This window comes from Zeus faber, assembly GCF_960531495.2.
Source record: "Zeus faber genome assembly, chromosome: 8".
Taxonomy (NCBI): Eukaryota; Metazoa; Chordata; class Actinopteri; order Zeiformes; family Zeidae; genus Zeus; species Zeus faber.
The window spans coordinates 674,305-694,021 of NC_137195.1; positions in this window are offsets into that span (position 1 = coordinate 674,305).

The window sequence follows — 19,717 nt, forward strand, 5'->3', positions numbered from 1 at the left end:
GTGCATTTCATTAGTTCCTGTTTACAATGGCCCCATGTACACAACAGAACAACAATAAAATGTATTATTATTATTTATCATCATAATTATCATTATCATCATTCTCATTATCATAATGATCTTTATTATTTTCATAATTGTCATAATTTCAACATTATCATTACCACTGTTAACATTATCATCATAATTGTTATAATTATCATAATTATTATCATGATTATCATCATAATCATTGTCATTATTATCACCATTATCATTGTAATCATTATCGTTGTTATCATTATCATCATAATTATCATTATTATCACTATTATCATTTTTATCATTATTATATCATTATGAGCATTTAAATCATTATCACTTTATCATAATTATCATCATTATTATCATTTTTGTTATTACAGTACACTGTATATTTGTATATATACAGTATGTTCATGTATGTATGTATGTGTATATATATATATATATATACACACACACACTACTCACAAAATACACTACTCACAAAAAGTTAGGGTTATTTGGCTTTCAGGTGAAATTTCAGGATGGAGCTAAAATGCACTATAACCTTTCCAGGTGAACTTCATTTGACCTTCTCTAAACTTTTGAATGCACATGTCCAACTGTTCAATGTTTCAGTACTTTTTGCACAACTTGCTGTTCTCTAACAAGGAGCTGAACGGAAAAATTCACAACAGGTGTTTGATCCATGAATCCACCAATAAATGTCCTGGTTCAATTAGAGTTGGTATTTAAAGTCCTCTTCATCATGCTGTTCACATGTTGACATCATGACACCAAGACCACACCAACAACTGATCAACAGCACCTCGCCTGGCGAGGCTTCAAACAGGATGTTGTCAGAGGGAAGTGGCCACTGAGCTTAGTGTCACAGAAAGGCATAGAAGTGGACGTCCTTTGGCCACATCCCACACTGATGAGCGCTTCATTGTGAACAGTGCCCTGAGGAACCGCATGATGATGCCACTCAACTCCAGGCACATTGAAGGGAGGTGAGAGGCACCAAGTGTCACGTCAGACCATTCAAAACTGTTTACATCGGCGTGGTCTACGTGCTAGACCACCTGCAAGGCTACCTGACCACACCACCAGGCACAGGCATCAGAAGAAGAAGAAGAAACAGTCTTTATTAGTCACGCAACACACCACACTACAACACATGCTTGCACACACACACACACACACACATGCTTGATGGTGCCGGTGAAATGGATTCTCTGCATTGAACCATCCTGGCTTGTCCTTCCTCCGGGGGCACAGCCAGGAGCAGTGGGCAGCGTACGTGGACGCGCCCGGGGACAATTGTCCATCGCTGGTCAGACCATGATGGTGCATGTTTTTGAGGGGGGTCCTTACTGACGTGAGGTGGAGGAAACCCCATGTGAGCACGGGGAGAACATGCAAACTCCACACAGAAAGGCTCCTATTTGGGAGATAACCCGCCGGATCACGGTGCCAACAGCGGCCCAGGCGGGAATCGAACCCAGGACCTTCTTGCAATGCACTGCGCCACCGTGCCACCACCATCATGGTCTTGCAGGGGCCAGGGAGTGTTGACGCTGGACGAGGGACCAGGGGCCTTAGTGCTGTTCTCTGATGAAAGTGGATTCACGTTGAGCAGAAATGATGGAGACGTCAAGGAGAGCGCTACGCATCAGCCACTGTTGTCACCAGACGAGCCTTTGGTGGTGGTGGTGTTACAGTGTGGGCAGGTGTGTCTGGTCAATACAGAACTGCCCTACACTTTGTGAATGGTACAGTGACAAGCCCATACTACCTGAATGACATCATTCATCCAGTCATTGTGCCCCTGCATGAACAACACAGGCCTCATTTCATCTTCATGGACGACAACGCTCCAGCTCATGGAGGTGGCATCATTAGGGAACGGCTGCTGGAGACTGGGGCACCTCAAATGGAGTGGCCTGCACTTTCTCCAGACCTGAATCCCATAGAAAACCTGTGGGATCAGCTGAGTGGCCGTGTAGAGGCTCCTAACTCTGTACCCCAGAACCTCAATGACCTGAGGGCCCCCTTCAAGAAGAGTGGGGGGCCAGGCCTCAGCAGACAATAAGTTGACTTGTGTACAGCATGAGACGTCCTTGTCAAGCTGTAACTGATGCTCAAGGGCACATGGCAAGTTATTGAGACGTTGACATTTGTTGTTGTGGTAAACCCACAACTGTTGTTGGCTTTTGTTTCAATACATAGTTTGAGATGAGGAAATCACCATTGTATCTTCTACTTAAATGCTCTACTTTCATCATATATCACTGGAGCGTCAACTTTTTACATTTTCCATAAATTTCACCCGAAAGTCAAATATCTAATATGTGAGTAGTGTATATATATATACATATATATTTATATATATATATAGTAATTCATTTCAAAAACAATCTACCTCTTTGTGTGTGTTTTTGTAACACAATCGATCCCAATCAAGTAGAAAACTATCGGCCGGTCTCTCTCCTCCCATTCCTTTCCAAAACCTTAGAGAGGGCGGTCTCTAGACAGGTTACAGAGTACCTGTCAAGAAACAACCTTCTTGATACACTTCAATCTGGCTTCAAAAGTGGTCACTCCACCGAAACAGCCCTGTTGTCTGTGACAGAGGCCTTAAAAACTGCTAGAGCTGCTGCCAAATCCTCGGTTCTCATTGTGTTAGACTTATCAGCTGCTTTTGACACTGACAACCACAGCATACTCCTGTCCATACTCTCAAGTATGGGCATAACGGGCAGTGCACTTTCCTGGTTCGAATCTTACCTCACTGGGCGCTCGTTCAGTGTGACATGGCGAGGCCAGCTGTCTGTGCCTCACAACCTCACCACAGGCCCCAAGGCTCGGTGCTAGGACCCCTCCTCTTTGCCATATACACCACCTCACTGGGCCCGATCATCCGCTCACATGGCTTTTCATATCACTGCTATGCGGATGATACTCAACTCTATCTGTCCTTCCTGCCCGACGACCCCACTGTCTCGATGCGGATCTCGGATTGTCTCGCTGACATATCCACATGGATGAAGGATTATCATCTTCAACTAAATCTGGCGAAGACGGAACTGCTGGTCTTCCCGGCCAAACAAGGTATTTATCACAACATTGATATTAAAATTGACTCTCTATCTCTTGTCCCTACCAAGGCTGCAAGGAATCTTGGTGTCATTATTGATGACCAACTGACATTCTCGAACCATGTTGCCGCCGTCTCCCGGTCCTGCCACTTCGCACTACTCAACATCCGAAAAGTCAGGCCGTACCTGACCCAATATGCCACTCAACTGCTGCTACAAACCTTGGTGATGTCCCGTCTCGACTACTGCAACGCCCTCTTAACAGGCTTGAGGCCTGTGCGGTGAAGTCACTACAGATGATACAGAATGCGGCGGCGCGACTGGTGTTCAACCAGCCAAAGAGGGCACATGTCACTCTGCTGCTCATCCAGCTCCACTGGTTACCTGTAGCCGCTTGGTTACCTGTAGCCGCCCGCATCAAGTTCAAGTCTCTTATGCTGGCCTACAGAGTGATGGCTGGGAATGCTCCCACCTACTTAAATGCTCTTGTAAGAGCACATGTTGCCCCCCGGATGCTGCGCAGGTCAAATGAACGTCGCCTGGCTTTGCCGGCCATACAACCACGGCAATCCAGGCTATTCTCATTTGTAGTTCTACGTTGGTGGAACGAGCTGCCAAAAATGACCAGATCAGGGACCTCCCTCTGTCTTTAAGAAGCACTTGAAGACCCAGCTCTTCAGTGAGTACCTCCTGTCCTAACCTACAATTACTTAGCACCACCTTGCAGTATTTATTGTTACATTAATCTCTGTCGCAATGTAGCTTGAATGTTATTCTCCCTTGTAAGTCGCTTTGGATAAAAGCGTCTGATAAATGACCAAATGTAATGTAATGTAATGTAAATGATGTGTGTTTTGTCATTGCTGCTGCAACACTGGAATTTTATCTTATTTTGTCGTCTGATGTTTCTATGTTGATGTTTTTCCATGAAGTTGTTTGTTTCTATGTTGATGTTTTTCCATGTTCATGTTGTTTGTTTCTATGTTTGTTTTTCCAAGTACATGTTGTTTGTTTCTATGATTATGTTTTTCCATGTACATGTTTGTTTCTGTTTGTTTTTCCATGTACATGTTTGTTTCTGTTTGTTTTTCCATGAACATGTTTGTTTCAATGATTATGTTTTTCCATGTTAATGTTGTTGTTTGTTTCTGTTTGTTTTTCATGTACATGTTGTTTGTTTCAATGATTACGTTTTTCCATGTACATGTTGTTGTTAGTTCGTTTGTTTTCCATGTACATGTTGTTGTTTGTTTCTGTTTGTTTTTCATGTACATGTTGTTTGTTTTTCCTTGTACATGTTGTTTGTTTCAATGATTACGTTTTTCCATGTACATGTTGTTGTTATTTTCTGTTTGTTTTACATGTACATGTTGTTTGTTACTATGTTCGTGTAAGTTCGTGTAAATGTTGTTTGGTTCTATGTTTAATTGTCTCACCTGTGGTAATTCTCCCCCTCTTGGAGTAGCGATCAGTTGTTTATAGACCCAAACATGGTAAAATAGTTCACCAAAGAGGGGAATTGGTGCTAAAGAATAAATAAAGAATAATAATTACAACAATAATAATAATAAAGGTAATAAAAATAACAATAATAATAATTACAATAATAATAATAAAAACAATAATAATAATTATAACGATAATAATAATAATAATAATAACTAATAATAATAATAAATAACTAATTAAAGCTGCAAGCGGTGATGACCGGGTCCTCAAAGTGCAAGGAGTCCACGAAAGTACAGAGCATGAAAATGACCAAAAAGTGACATAAAAGTCATGTAAACAGTGCCTTTTATCCAACATGAAATGACACCATGTGACGAAAAGCAAATCTTTAATAACTTTTAACCGTGAAGGTGTCTTGTAGACACTCACCAGGTTTGAAGTCGATCTGATAAATCCCCCCGGAGGAGTTCACCAAAGTACAGCATGAAAGCATGAAAATGACAAAAAAGTGACTAAAATTGCACCTTTAATCCAATATAGTCATGGTGGCTGTATAATTGTTTTTAGGTCGAGTAAAGTTGTACCGAATGTGTTGAGTTTTGAAAAGAGAATAGGTTTGATTTTTATTTATTTTTTTCTAGGGGGCGTAGGCCGCCATTTTGCCACGGCCATGCACGGGACCCATAGAATATCAAATGACACTGGGACTGACGAGTATGGAAAGTTTCCTGATTTTTCGAGTTTTTTAAGGTCCCAAAAGTCACGTAAACACAGGAAACATGAAATTCAACGCGTTGCCACACCCACATCGTGTGATGAAAACTAAATATATTTATAACTGAAATGAAATGAAATGTGATGTAATGTAATGTAAATGTAATAACTTTTCATCTTAAAGGTGTCTTGAAGACACACGCCAAGTTTAAAGTTGATCCGATAAATCATAAAAACAGTCTACAAAGTGCTTTGACAAATAAAAGCGTAATTTAATGTGGCTCAGATCAGGAAATTAAAAGGCAAAGGAACATTAATAAACAGCAATTCAATTCATTCATTCCATTTAAAAAGTGGATAGAAAATACAATAAAAATAAATAAATACATACAATATGATAATAAAAAATGTAATTAAAAAGGGAAAATAAATAAATAAATAAAAACAGAAAGGGGGTGAAGGTTCCAAAGTCGACAAAAAAGGTGCGGTCACCTTTAGTTTTAAGTCTTGACTTTGGAGCAGCCAGGAGGGTCACGCCCGCCTGAGGATCTGAGGCTGCGCACTGGCTCATATGGGGTCAACACATCTGTGACGTAGCTTGGAGTCAGACCCTTGGAGTTAAAAGTGATCGTTAAAAAATCCTAAAATCGATTCTGAAGCGAACAGGGTCAGAATCAGGGTTGAGGTTAGAGTCAAACAGTTCTCCAAGTTTCTGGAAACAGACTTTACATTAACAGCGCCAAGGCCACTCTCAAGATGACTGGTAGAATTTGGAGGAGTGAACACAGGAATTTATGATTTTGAATTATGAAACTGAAGAAAATTCTGTGCCATCCAACAGTTGATATCATTGAGACAATGTACAGTCCGTGGAGGTAGGCATCGATGCAGGCACAGTTAGCAATATGCTAAAGTGAAAAAAAAAAGAATGCTAAGCTAACAGGCTAACTAGCGCTAGCCGAGCCAAAGTCTACGTTCCAAAATCTGAAAAACTGTTTGGGTGAGGGTCAAAGACAGGAAATAGTAATAATATCACAGTGCGAACAATCCTCCAATCCAACAACAATTACATATATATACATATATATATATATAATTGTATTTCTTTATATTAATTCTTGCGTCGTTCCAGCTGGCATTTGCTAGCTGTGTATTATGACCACGACTTGCGTGGTTGCTACACTAGATGCGTGCAGGTTGGCAGGTGTGAATACCTGGAGGATGACCTGGAATTCCAGGATACGTTCAAGGCCTTCAACTCAAGCCACAAGTTTGGCGCCAACACTACGACACCAACGTTGGACGTCACCGTATTCACCATCGATATATCTCTATGTAGAGACTCAGTTTGTGTATTTTTAAAATGTTCACACTTTTCAAATCAGGATCCACCATTACACCAGGAGCAGGCTTGACTACCACATCCCTCAGCACACCAAGGGAATGATCATCAGTTACTTTGGCGGAATCCAGATTCGATTCACAACAGCCCACTTTACAACTCAAAACCTGGAAAAGGGGATCGTAACTGGCTGTACAATCTCCCCCATCCTCTACATCATGGGTATCAACCTCCTAATTACAGCAGCTGGGAAAGAAGCCAGAGGTCCAAAAATGGAATCAGGCATCCAACATCCCCAAATAACTTCCAGGTTCCAAGGACGACCTTACTGTGATGACCACAACCCATGTGGAGGCGAGGTGGGTGCTAACAGTTCTGGACCGCATGGCGACGTGTGCCAGAATGAAGTTTAAGCCAAAGAAATCCAGGTGTACGGTGATCAGGAAAGGTACATTGATGAACAGCTACAAGTTGCAACTACAAGGAGAAGTGATTCCCTTGATGGAGGAGAATCCAATCAAGTGCCTCAGAAAGTGGTTAGATGATTCACTTACCGACAGGAACATCACCACCACTACAGAAAAGCAGACAGAGGAATGGCTGAGGAGGATTGAAAAATCAGGGCTCCCGGGGAAGTTTAAAACATGGCTTTTCCAATATGGACTGCTGCCAAGACTCATGTGGCTGGTGACAGTGTATGACGTCCCTATGACAAGCGTAGAAGGAGTGGAGAGGAAGATCAATAAGTACCTCCGAAGATGGTTGGGAATCCCTCCAAGCTTGACTTCAGTAGGCCTCTACATAAGATCAGGACAGCTCCAACTTCCTCTGTCACCCATAGTGGAGGAATTTAAGCTAGCTAGTGCAGAGTCGTAATGACAAACAGAGACTCCCAGGATAAACTAGTCGGAAATGCAGGCGTCGTCACACGATCAGGACGCAAGTGGGCAGCTGACTCATCGATTGCACAAGCTGAAAGCATGTTGAAGCTACGTGACATCACTGGAACGCCATGCACAGGAAGACAGGGTCTTGGAACTTCCCATTTCCAACAATGGGGGTAGGCAGGAACCAAGGATAGAACAGCCATGATCCAGGAGGAAGTACGGTACCTGGAGGAGGAAGGACGAAGATCAAGGACAATGTAGCTAGCGTCCTAGGGAGCTTGGACTAAATGGGACCTACCCAAGAGGAAGAACACAAGGGGAGATCTATGGAAATTGGAGCCTTTCCGTATCTCTTTCCTATTAAGATCGGTTTATGACACACTCCCGACTCCTGCAAACTTGCACAAGTGGGGCATGAGAGAGGACCCATTATGCAAGCATTGTAGCGAGAGGGGCACCATGGCACACATCCTGTTGGGGTGTAAAGTAGCACTCACCCAAGGAAGGTACAGGTGGTGCCATGACAAGGTGCTCATGACATTCGCTAACACCCTGAAGCAGGAGAGATGAAAGAAACGCCAACCACATGGGAAAACCACATCAATTTAGTTTGTAAAGGAAGGAGAAAAGCCACCAACCACAGCAACAACAAGAAACAGCCTTCTACAAAAGGCCTGATCGAGGGAAATGAAGGTGGACCTGGAAGGAAGACTGCAGTTCCCCCAGGTTGTCCAGACAACCCTGAGGTCGGATGTGGTACTGTGGTCTGAAGAGGCAAAGAAGATCATCCTCATAGAACTTACAGTCCCATGGGAAGAGGGTTGCGGATACCAGGATCTCTTGCATGACTGCAGGGGGAAAGGATGGCAGGCATGGCTGTTCCCGGTCGAGCTCGGCTGTAGAGGATTCCCTGCCCAGTCCGTGTGGAGAATGCTCACAGCCGTTGGGATGACAGGGAGGGAGAGAAAGACAGGAGCTGGTAGGATGGGGGAGGCATCAGAAAGAGCCTCTCGCTGGTTATGGAACAGGAGGGAGGAGCTGAGCAAGCCAGGAGGAGTAGATGGGCAGTGACTTGGCCACCTCTGCCGACCCACCATCGGGAGGGTGTTGCGGTTCTGGGTCGAAACACCCGGTGAACGATGGATACCGTCTGACGACATCAACTCCTCCTGGCCAAGGCTACATCCACCAAAAGTGAATGAAGGGGAAGCATCTCTAGGTGTAATAGTAATCACATTAAATGACATTAAACTACATTAAGCTACATTTAGCTACATTAAATTACATTTAACTACATTAAGCTACATTCAGTTACATTTAATTACATTCAACTACATTAAATTACATTGAACAACATTAAATTACATCAAATTACATTAAACTACATGAAATTACATCAAATTACATTCAACTACATTTAACTGCGTTCCATTACATTAAACTACATTAAATTACATCAAATTACATTCAACTACATTAAATTACATTCAACTAATTAAACTACATACAATTACATTTAACTACATTAAATTACATCAAACTACATTAAACTACATTAAATTACATGAAACAACATTGAATTACATTTAATTACATTACATTATGTATGTGACAAATAATCTCTTGAACTTGAACTTGAACTTACATCAAATTTAATTTAACTACATTAAATTACATTAAATTAGTTCAAGTTCAAGAGATTATTTGTCACATACATATACATACGTTCATACATATATGCAGTGAAATGTCATGACACCCGGTGATTACGCACAATAAGCTCTATAAATACTAAAAAATACCAAAATGTGCGTAATCGACACAAGGTGCTCGCGCAGGCAGCCGCAAGGGGAGGCGCCACAATCGCGATTCTGGGTCCTATAATTATATAATAGAATTAATTGACTGTGTTGTATTAAATATACATTTAAATCCTCCTAAAAGTAATTTTAAATAGCATTACATTATTTAATCTTACAACCAGACAGAGAATGCAGTGCAAGGAAAACATACTTGAAGAAAACACAATTCAAACTATGAATATTAACATAGCTTTGTAAAAAAAAAAGGTGCATTAGTTAAAAGGTCCCGTTGTGTTCTGATTTGCCAGTTGCTGTATAGAATGCTGTTGTTTATTACATTAAACTACATTAAATTACATCAAATTACATTAAACTACATTAAATTACATTTAACAACATTAAAGTACATCAAATTACATTAAACTACATTAAATTACATGAAACAACATTAAACTACATTTAATTACATAAACTACATTAAATTACACTAAACTACATTAAACTACATTAAATTACATGAAACAGGGGTTAGGGTTGTGATATGGCTGCCATTGGGTTTTGGTTTGACAAACTGACTCTGAACTTGAGTTTTAAAATGACTGACCAAATTAGTAAATCAACTAAGGTCCCTAAACCTCACTAAACTCACCAATGTGCGGAGGAAGTCATTTACAAGTTCACACTTGAGAGGATTTGTGGAGAAAACTGTTTTTGTACTGAACTGAACACAAAATGTGCTAAAGGACAAGTAAACTGCTCCTAGAACGCTTTTGGTCAGCAACAAAAATTCAATGATCTCTACTGCATCCTATCCAGACGTCAACATCCTAAATGATTCACAAGGAGAACTAACAGAATGAACCTGACTCCACTGGAACCCCGCCCATGGGATCAAATGAGCTATAAAAGATGGCGTCTGAGGGGACCTGACCAAACTCACCGTTGGATGGAGATGAACTGGGATCACTTCAACGACTGGACACTATGTTATTGGGAGAAAAATCAAATCAGCCACAAGAACTTGGCATATATGAGAGGGCAAATGAATGCTCCTTCTGGTGGAGGTTGATGATGTTGATATGCAAAAGAAGAAGAAGACAGAGTCTGGGTCTGCAGCTGAGAGCATTGAACTTGCTGCTGGATGTGTCAAGGAAAGCATACTGAGTGCTCCAGCCTTCATGCAGGAGTTGGTGGAAACCAACAGCATCAAACCTACATGACCCAGGACAACTTCTGTGACAGAGTTGCACCAAGAGGAACAATCTCAGCATGTGGAGCATCTTTCTTAAAATGGAAAAGTGATCCCTACCCTGTCCAAAACTGATGACAAGACTCTTGGTTGCATGGGGAACCAGCAGCCCAGGTGGGCTATATGGACTGTATTCAGTATTTACAGTGGATTCTGGAAGTGAGAGTTCACAAGTGGGAGGAGTTTGGGAGCTCATGGAGAAGCCCATCCTCATCAATCTGGAATTCTCCCACTGGGGTCTCTTGGGTAGGTTTCGATCTGGTCCAAGACAGAAAAGCTGCCCAGGATCTTGTGGAACCCCAACCTTCTCCAGAAGTAACTGCTAAGCAGTAAAGACAGACACAGACCACAAGCATTTGAGTACCACAAATCAGGATGAAATCCAGGTGGTTGGTTCTACCAGAGAGCTTCTGGACTCTCGTCTGTGTCTCTGCAAAAGACTGGAGGAAGAATTCCACAGTGATTAGGATGGACTGGTGACTCTGTACAGGGATTCAAGTAACTCACAAGATGTGGATGCTTGAAATGGAGCACTCAGGCAGTGACAATCAGAAGCAGATCTTCTGGCAAAGTATTTAAGGTGCAACCAGGTTGCAGGTTCCAACCTGGAGCAGTGTTGCAATCTTTTGCAACGGCTTGTCTGGCCATGTCCAGGGGAAGAGAAGTATCAATTGACCAAGCAGGAAATGACGAATGCATCTGAAGAGGAGCCAGTAGGACATTATCCAAGAGAAAGTCATTAGCTGAGACAAAATGGAGGTCTGAAGTGCACGGTCATCTGTCAACTATGAAAGGTGGCATGTCCCAAGGATACTCCAGGGAACGTCGTGCCACATCCTGGCAGCCATTCTACATTGTAGTTCCTCTGTTATGGAAACAGGACAAAGAGAAATAGCTAAAGTTCAGATGCTGACTCTGAGTCTCTGTAAGGAAACAGAACCAGCATCCAAAGACAGAAGTGGGTCTGCAGCTAAGAGCGCCGCATTTGCTATTGATGTGTTAAGGAAGGCAGGATGAGCGCACCAGCCTTCAGGCAGGAGTGTGTGTGTGTAACCCACCAGCATCAGGCGGACATGACTCAGCACAACTGCTGCACCAAGGGAAACTATCTCAGCATGTGGAGCATCCTCCGTAAAATGGGAAATATCCCCAGACCAAACAAATGACAGTCCAGGACTCTGGACTGAAGTACTTCATCTGTGTACGCAGGATCTACTTTGTATCCTCGAATTGCGAGTTCAGAAGTGGGAGGAGTTTGACAGTTCATGGAAAAGGACATCTGACTGACCTCAGATGTTCTGGAGAACTATTTGACTTTGGAACTATGGAGGATGAAGCTAAATCACACTGGATTTTGGTTTGTTTTGCCAAAACAGTATTGTGCTCTGAGACCAGTACATCAACATTAACTGCACTCTTTAATGTCCCCTACAAGTGTTATTGTATCCAAAGCCATGCACTCCTGACCATTAAGAGGCCTGGCCCTTCCGGCTGGAATAATGACCCAGATGACGGCAAAGCAACTAGAGAGGCACAATTGTGATTTGTAAGAAGACTACTTCTCCTGTACATGAAAGGAACATTGTATGCTGCTCTGACTGTTCGGACAGGAGAGAACCCTAAGCCTGTGGGTGCTCATGAGTCCTGACGTCCATGTTTCGTCATTTGAGGAGCTGAAGAAACCGCATCAGCCACCTTTTAAAGAGGACTCAGGTCTCCATGGATTGTATCTGATATTGATGACCCTTCGACCCTTTCAGGTGCCCCTGAAGAGAAGAGCCTGAAAGGGTCGAGGGGTCATCAATATCAAAGGTACCAATGGCAACCTCAGCCACAAGAAGCACAAACATTTTAAGTTGCCCGACTGACTGACATGTTGACTATTTAAGTAGAGGGCGGAACTCTGAGCCTCTAAACTGACTGGTCTTGTTGTTTTTGTAAATAGAGCTTTTTTATTTCCATAATTTTACATCCGTCTGACAGGGAAGTAGTCTGAGAAGTACATGTGGGTTTGGAGAACAGGATTATGAAAACTAGGAACAGAAATTAGTTTTGCTAGTTTCTTGCTGAGCTTGTTGACTGACACACACCACAGACAGCAGATCATCTCTTCATCCTTTGAAAACCTCTTCAGACGTCGTACTGATTGAAGCTGTGTGGTTTTGCTTGCTGTGTTTTATACTATAACCAAATAACGACGTATACTTTAACTAACTACTTATACTATAACCAACTAACTACGTATACTATAACCAACTACTTATACGATAACTAATCAACTACTTATACGATAACTAACCAACTACTTATACGACAACTAACTAACTTACTACTTATACGATAACTAACTACTTAATTATACTATAACTAACTACTTATATGATAACTACTTATCGTATAAGTAGTTAGTTATCGTATAAGTAGTTAGTTATAGTTATCGTATAACTAATTACTTATACTATAACTAACTCACTACTTATCAAAAGAACTCATTGAAATAACATGGTCCAGGAAACTGCTTCCTTTTCGCTTGGCATTGGTGGAGAATTGAATATTGAATATTAATCGAATATTAAATACTAATTGAATACTAAGTGAATGTGAATTGAATACTAAGTGAATGTGAATTGAATACTAATTTAATATTAAATACTAATTGAATGCGAATTGAATGTGAATTGAATATTGAATTCTAATTGAATGCAAATTGAATACAAATTGAATGTGAATTGAATACTAACTCCCTCAATAGAGTGAAACTCTGGACAGGGCTCAACTGCCCGTCGTGGCCAAATGATGAACTGACGCTTTGCGCTCGAGACTGAGAAGGAAATCCTAAATGATGATGTGAAACAGAGCTATAAATTCTGTAAAACTCATTTCAGTTGAACATAATTAGTTTTCTCTTTTCCAGACATTCCACCAAGATCCATCTCAACGCTGAAGTTTATCCTTACATAATATCAACGACTTTGAATCCCCATGAAACGGAATCATTGTTTCATTCCTTCTCATGGTTTTGGCTGAATCACAATCTCTTTATTCCTGGTGAAGAAGCAGTGGTGGTGAGCAACGGGCAACGGGGCCTTTCTACCGACCACCAGCATTAAAAAAGAGAACAATCTGAACTGTAATAAAACAGAATAATAAAGAATAAAATGAAATTGACAATTGACACAAACAGATGAAAAATACAAAATAAATATTCAAAGATGAAAATATACAAGTGTGACTTTATGCACAGGATAGGTTCTTGGTTTGGGGTCATAGGGTGATGATGTCACACTGGTCTGCAAATGATTGAATCACTTTGACTTTTATGGCAGCTTTGTTATTTGTTGATATTGTGTCTGATGCTCCACAACGATGATGATCCAGACGTCAAACTTGGACAAAAAGATCTGATTCAAGCTGCTGCTGAGTGTGGAGCTGAAAACAAAGAAGCTTTTCTAAAAAACAGGAACATGGCCATAAAGATGTCTGGATGTTTGTGCTTTAAAGGATCGAACATGGTGAAAGGAATAAATGTTCACGTTCCAACTGATGAAAACTTGAAGCTGCTGCTGTCTTTGTAGTGAAAAATAAACAGTCTTGATTATTTTTTAGCAGATAATTTTGGAAAGCACTGGCTGACATGTTAGTGTTATGTTATCTGACATGGGGGGGGGGAGTCTTGGCCATGAGGGAGGTGTGGAAGAAAACCTGTGGTGGACGCTCTCCCAGTGAACAGGATCTACTGTGGCAGCTCCTGCTGGACTGTTTTTCAGCGTCAGAAGACGACGTGGGCCGGACAAATCTCACCCAGAACCACATGGAAACAGGAGATGCACAGCCCATTAGGATGAGAGCCGACGCCTTCCCCTGGGCAGGCAGACAACGGCGGACAAAGCCCTGCGAGAGATGCAACGGCCATTTTGCCACGCCCATGCATGGGACCCATATAATATCGATGGGGGGACCAGGACTCACATGTGTGCAAAGTTTTGTACGTTTTGGAGTTCCTTAAGGCCCCCAAAAAGCAGACGCAATTTGGCTGAACAAGAAGAAGAATAAACAGAGCAATAACAATAGGTTCCTCCTCTACATGCTGTAGAGGAGGAACCTATTTAAAGCTGCAAGCAGCGATGACCGGATCCCCAAAGTGCAAGTGTTGGTGGGACCCAATAAATCAGATTGCAGGAGTCCTTGAAAGTAAGGAGCATGAAAATGACCAACAGCTTTTTTTGGAACTTGAAATTCAACACTTTGCCACACCCACATCGTGTAACAAAACCAAAATATTTTAATACATTTTAACCGTGAAAGTGTCTTGTAGACACTCGCCAAGTTTGAAGTCGATCAGATTTATCGCCTCGGAGGAGTTTGCGAAAGTACAAAACATGAAAATGACCAAAAAGGTGACTAAAATTGCACCTTTAATCCATTATAGCCGACTTCCTGTTGGTTTTCAGAAATGGCGGCAACATAATTTTTTTTTTAAGTCTAATGATGTCTTGTAAGTGTACCAAATTTCCTCAGATATCATGGTAAAAAGTGAATAGGTTTGATTTTATTTTATTTTTTCAAATTTTAAAGAGGGCGTGGTCAGCCATTTTGCCATGCCCATGCATGGGACCCATATAATATTGATGGGGGGACAGGGGCTAACACATGCAAAGTTTCGTGAGTTTTCGAGTTTCTTAAGGCCCCTCAAAAGCAGAAGAAATTTGGCTGATGATTAAGAAAGAATATACAGAGCAATAACATCCTAATAATAATGTGGTGAGCAAGAGATTAAGAGGGTTCAATGAAGACACTGTTGCCAACTTTACTCCACACACACTAACAACAATAAAGGAAGGTAAATTTGGAGGTCCATATCAGTGCCGGTGCACAGGTGAAAGAACAGCACCCCTATTGTACCCCGGGATCTCTATGGGCGTGCCTGGGACACCACATTGCCCCCACGTTAGGGATCAACCGTCCCCAGCAACCAGCAAATTGACCACAACTCGGAGGTTCGTCGGCAGCCGTCAAGGCCAGCCAGTGACTCTCTGATCCTCAGTGGGATCTGAGGTTACCTAAGGGTTTGTTGAAGTGCTCCGCCAACCCATCACTGTGGGGTTGGAGGGGGTGGTCCTGCTTTTCTTCACCCCCAGTCGCCTGCAAACCTCTCCAAGTAACTGGGAGTCAAAGTTCCGCCCCTGGTCACTGTGTAGCTCCTCGGGTGCACAGAAACGGTAGAATATTTCCTCCACCAGCTTATCAGCCACAGTGGATGCAGTCTGGTGTGACACAGCATACACCTTGGGCCACTTGATGAAGTAGTGTATGGCCACGAATTCGTAGCGGTGACCGGCATCAGTGGTGGTGAATGGACCCAAGTTGTCCCCGCCCACACGCTCCACAGGAGCCCCCACCAGGACCTAGCAACTTACAACGGGTCACACAGTAGTTCCGTTCTTTTCAGTCCACAGCCAGGCTGAAATAGGCCATGGCTCTCCTGCGTCACCCGCCTGTGACAACACCAACTGACCCCGACATTTTCTTGCGCCGGTAACAACAATAAACAGGCGTTGAGGGTCAGGGAATGCCAAAACAGGGGGCTCAGTAAGGGCAGTTCTGAGACTTAAAAAGGAACCCTCAAAGGCATGGTCCCACATGAATTGCTGCCCTTTGAGTCAGGCGGTGCAGGGGACTGGTGCTGGTTTCAAAACCGTAGGTAGTAGGAGAGTAAGATACTGTAGTAGTAGGCCAGACCCCGGAAGGTCTACACCTCCCCGATGTCCCGTGGTACCAGTCATTCCGTCACCGAGGCCACCTTTGCTGAATTGGTTGCCACCCCGCCAGCCCCAACAACATGGCCCAGAAACATAGTTTCCCGCCTCAGCTGGTGGTATTTCTGAGGGTGGAGATGTAGGCCAGCATGGTGGATTGCCATGAAAACCTCTCAAAGGCTTTGCAGTACAACACCGAAGTCCACAGCGTGAGCCAGCAGGTCCTCTAAATACGCCACACCCCAGCTGCGGAAATGCTTGCCAAAACCCACTCCATCAACCGCTCAAAAGTGACATTGAAGTGCATTGCAAAGCAATATTAGTCACTGCTAGTCGCTGCTGATCACCACTGGTCACTGCTAGTCACTACTGGTCACTTCTAGTTACTGTTGGTCACTTCTAGGCAGTAATGGTCACTATTAGTCATTACTGTGTGGCAAGGTGGTGCAGTGCATTGCACTGTTGCCTCACTGTGTGGAGTTTGCATGTTCTCCCCGTGCTCACATGGGGTTTCCTCCACCTAACGTCAGTAAGGACCCCCACCAAAAACATGCACACATCATCGTCTGACCAGCGATGGACACTCGTCACCAGGTCCACTGGGGCGCGTCCACTAATGCTCCCCACTGCTCCTGGCTGTGCCCCCGGAGGAAGGACAAGCCAGGATGGTTAAACGCAGGGGCCTCATTTCACCGGCACCATCCAAAGCATGTGCACTTGTATGTGTGTGCGTGCATGTGTTGTAGTGTGGTGTGCTGTGTGACTATACTAAGATTCTTCTTCTTCTTCTACTGGTCACTTCTAGTCACTTCTGGTCACTAATAATCATTGCTGGTCACTACTAGTCACTACTAGTCACCACTAGTCACTGCGGTGCACTACTAGTCCCTTTTGGTCACTTCTATTCACTACTGGTCATTACTAGTCACTGTTGGTCACAACTAGTCATTACTAGTCTCTACTGGTCACTACTAGTCACTTCTGGTTACTGTTGGCCACTACTAGTCATTGCTGGTCACTCTGTGGTGTTGTATATCAGTGTTTGTATATCAGATTGACCGACATAAACGTTACCTCAGATTAAACCTTAAAACTATCATAAGGAAAACTGCTGAACCAGATTGTTGCCACGGCAATCGACCAGTTGCCATGGACACGGTCCAGTGAGCTGTCCAAGTTTTTCAGGTTGGATCTGTGGGGTCACCTGGTGTTCAGTGACTTGTGAAGTCCAATGTCTCGCATCTTGGTCGATATTTGCTGCAGTCATTTCGACCTCAATATGGTGTTGTGTCCAATAGGAGGCTCGCGGAAGACAATAACATTTACTTCTTGCACATACTTCCTGCTGGAATGGACAAACCTGCATCCAGGACACAGCAGCTTGTTGTTATGCTCACCGACACGGATGTGAACCCATAAGCACAACATAAAAACAACAGGTAAGAAGTCCACAAGGTTTATTACCAATAACAGGCAGGGGTCAAGACCAGCAGATCAGTCAGAAGGCAAAATTATCCGTCAGGTAATCACGCAGAGAATCAGACTCCAGGGAATCAGGCAGAGAATCAGGTTCCTGGAAATCAGCCAGAGAATCAGGGTCCAGGGAAACAGGCAGAGGTTCAGATGGAAGGTAAAGGAAACAGGTTGTAGTATGGGAAAGCTCAGCTTAATAAAAGAGACAATCTGGCAGAGAACACAGGGAAGTGGATTGGTATTTCTACTGAATGACTAAGGAGAGAATGGGAAACCAGGTGAAGGGAAGGGAGTGACAGCAGATCAAAAGAGAATGAGCGTTCCTGTCTACTGTCTAGTGTGGAACAGAATACTCTCATGTCGCACCCTCCTTCCATCACTTTTGCCTACCTGCCTACCTGTCTACCCTCTAGTGTGGAACAGAATGCTCTCATGTCGCACCCTCCTTCCATCACTTTTGCCTACCTGCCTACCTGTCTACCCTCTAGTGTGGAACAGAATGCTCTCATGTCGCTCCCTACTTCTGTCACTTCTGCCTACCTTTCTACCTTTCTACCTGACTACTGCTGATCTGAGCTCTCAGCGTGCAACACTCCCAGCTCCTGCCACGTTAAAATAATCATCTCACATGGTCTTCGGACTCCATGATGGAACTACTGTAAATACTTGATAATAATGATGAATTATTAATGGAAAACCCGTTTTGTGAGTGAAAGTTTCATTTGAATGGATCCCAGATGTTGCACAGTCCTCTGAACCTTGTTAACCACGTGTCTGAGGATGAGCAGCTTAATTTCACAGTCAAAACGAGTGTGAAGGCTCCTCTTCACCTCAGTCCGTCTGACCTTCTGTGCTGTTCATCCACAGCTTCATTTAATGTTTTTAATTATTTTCATTGCGTTGAGTTATTAATACAATTTTATCTATTTCTATCTATGGAAATTCTGTAGAATTTAATTACACTTCACTCAATTAATTCAATTACATTTTATGTAATTCAATTAATTACATTCTATCTATCTGTCTGTCTGTCTGTCTGTCTGTTTCTTCTCTCTCTCTCTCTCTCTCTCTCCCTCCATCTGTCCATCCATCCATCCATCCTCCCAGAGACCACGTGTCTTTATTCAAACTGGACACTTTGAAAGTCAAATGATCTCCTGATTCTGAGACGATGAGTCGCTGGATTCAGAGTCACACGGAGCAACAGAGGAATCAGGTGAGACGCGGGGACTGGGAGCTGCCAGTAGTTCTACTGGGCAGCTCCCAGTGCTTGACTGTTAGAAGACACCATGCTTTGAACTTTCTCGATGGAAATGTTTGTTGATTTTGACCGTTTCCATGGTTTCAGATCTGACCAGCTGATCCCAGGTCACACTGGGAGAAAACCATTGGAGATGAATCTTCTAGTGCTCACACTCTTCCTTGAAGCCGCTCCACCAGGTAGGACCCAGACAACCAGATAGGACCCTGACCACCAGATAGGACCCAGACCACCAGGTAACACCCTGACCACTAGATAGGACCCAGACCATAAGGTAGGACCCTGACCAGCAGATAGGACCCTGACCACCACGTAGGACCCAGATCACCAGGTAGGACCTAGACCACCAGGTACAGTAGGACCCTGACCACCAGGTAGGACTCTGACAACCAGGTAGGACCCAGACCATTACCAATTCCCAAATCAATCACAATCCAGACCAGGACAATCATTTTTACGGAAAAAGGGGTTGAAGGCTAAAAATCTTTCCATGTTTCCCTACCACTCACGGTATGTGAGTCTACCTGTAATGATCCTCAGAACGTTGATCAATCTCTCCTCTCCACCCTCGACAGTCTCCACCCGCCACCATCACAGCAGTGGACTTGAGTTCATTGTCGCTTTTCCCGAAAACATTGCTTACTACCACCCGAAGCCCCCTGAAAACAAAATCCAAATAA